The sequence below is a fragment of the Pseudophryne corroboree genome, chromosome 6 (genome assembly GCF_028390025.1).
Source record: "Pseudophryne corroboree isolate aPseCor3 chromosome 6, aPseCor3.hap2, whole genome shotgun sequence".
Classification (NCBI taxonomy): Eukaryota; Metazoa; Chordata; class Amphibia; order Anura; family Myobatrachidae; genus Pseudophryne; species Pseudophryne corroboree.
Genome location: NC_086449.1, coordinates 45,257,066 through 45,259,535, shown reverse-complemented (window position 1 = coordinate 45,259,535; position 2,470 = coordinate 45,257,066).

Genomic DNA, 2,470 nt, shown 5'->3' with positions numbered 1-2,470 from the left:
AGCAACATGCTGAAACCAAGATAACACAACTTGTGTAACTGTAATAACTAAACTGCAGGTAAGGTACGCACTGGGACGGGCACCCAGCATCCTCTACGGACTACGACAAATAGATTTACCGGTAAGTAAAATCCTATTTTCTCATACGTCCTAGAGGATGCTGGTGACGACCATGGGGTCTATACCAAAGCTCCAGTACGGGCAGGAGAGTGCGGATGACCCTGCAGCACCGATTGACCAAACTTTAGGTCCTCATCGGCCAAGGTGTCAAACTTGTAGAACTTAGCAAATGTGTTGACCCTGACCAAGTAGCTGCTCGGCAAAGTTGTAATGCCGAGACCCCCCGGGCAGCCGCCCAGGAGGAGCCCACCTTCCTAGTGGAGTGGGCCTTTACCGACATCGGTAACGGCAATCCAGCCATAGTATGAGCTTGCTAAATCGTATTTCTAATCCAACGTGCAATAGTCTGCTTGGAAGCAGGACAGCCAATCTTGTTGTGATCATACAGGACAAACAGAGCCTCTGTTTTCCGTATACGAGCTGTTCTAGCAACATAGTTTTCAAAGCTCTAACCACATCTAGAGATTTTGAATCAGTGAATGTGTCAGTAACTACTGGCACTACAATAGGTTGGTTTATGTGAAAAGCAGAAACCACCTTTGGAAGAAAATGTTGGCGAGTCATCAACTCTGCCCTATCTTCATGGAAAATCAGGTAAGGGCTCTTGTGAGACAAGGCCCCCAATTCAGACACCCGCCTTGCGGATGCCAATGCCAAAAGCATCACCACTTTCCAAGTGAGAAACTTCAACTCTATCTCTTGTAGAGGCTCAAACCAATCTGATTGAAGGAACTGCAACACCACGTTAAGGTCCCATGGTGCCACTGGAGGCACAAATGGAGGCTAGATGTGCAGAACCCCTTTCACGAAGGTCTGTACCTCTGATTACTGTTATCATTCAGGGTGCTGGGGGAAACCAAATGCCTTTTTTTCTTGCTCAGAACTACCCCTCCCTTTTGAGCACCTGAATGATATTACTAAGCTAATTGAGCATCTACCAATATATATGTCCTCTGGAAGAGAGGCCAATTGTTTTTGGAAGAACACTGACAAGGCCGAAATCTGGACCTTGATTGATCCCAATCGTAGGCCCGTCTCCACACCATCCTGCAAAAAATGGAGAAAACGTCCTAAGTGAAACTCTTCCGTAGGAGCTTTCTTGGATTCACACCAAGACACATATTTTCTCCAAATACGGTGGTAATGTTTTGACGTTACTCCCTTTCTGGCCTGAATAACGGTGGGGATGACCTCCTTAGGAATACCCTTCCTGGTTAGGATACGGCGCTCAACAGCCATGCCGTCAAACATAGCTGCGGTAAGTCTTGGTACACACACGGCCCCTGCTGCAGCAGGTCCTCCCGAGGAGGAAGAGGCAGAGGATCTTCTATGAGTAACTGCTGAAGATCTGGGTACCAAGCCATTCTTGGCAAGTCTGGGGCAATGAAGATTGCTCGAACCCTTGTCTTTCTTATGATCCTGAGTACTTTTGGGATCAGCGGAAGTGGAGGGAAAACATACACTGACAGAAACACCCACTGGGTCACCAGTGCATCCACTACTATTGCTTGAGGGTCTCTCGACCTGGAACAGTATCTCTGAAGCTTCTTGTTGAGACGAGACGCCATCATGTCTATTTGAGGAACTCCCCAAAGACTTGTCACCTCTGCGAAGACTTCTTGGTGCAGGCCCCACTCTCCTGGATGAAGATCGTGTCTGCTGAGGAAGTCTACTTCCCAGTTGTCTGCTCCCGGAATGAATATTGCCGACAGAGCTTGTAGATGTTTTTCTGCCCAGCGGAGGATTTTTGCCGCCTCTGCCATTGCCGATCTGCTTTTCGTTCCGCCCTGCCTGTTTATGTATGCGACTGCTGTTACATTGTTCGCCTGGATCTGCACGGGACGGTCTTGAAGAAGATGCACTGCTTGTTGAAGGCCGTTGTAAATGGCTCTTAGCTCCAGAACGTTTATGTGAAGGCAGGCTTCCTGTTGTGACCAACATCCCTGGAAGTTTTCTCCCTGAGAGACTGCTCCCCAGCCTCGGAGACTTGCATCCGTGATTACTAGGACCCAGTCCTGAATCCCGAACCTGCATCCCTCTAGCAGGTGACAGCTGTGCAGCCACCACAGGAGCGAAATCCTGGTTTTTGACGACAGGATTATCTTTCTGTGCATGTGTAGGTGTGACTCCGACCACTTGTCCAACAGGTCCCACTGGAATACTCTGGCATGGAACCTGCCAAACTTCATGGCCTCGTAGGCCGCCACCATCTTCTCCAACAACCAAATGCATTGATGGATCGACACACTTGATGGTTTCAATATCTGTTTTACCATTTTCTGGATTTCCAGAGCCTTTTCCAGCGGCAGAAATACTCTCTGAACTTCTGTGTCCAGAATCATCCCAAATA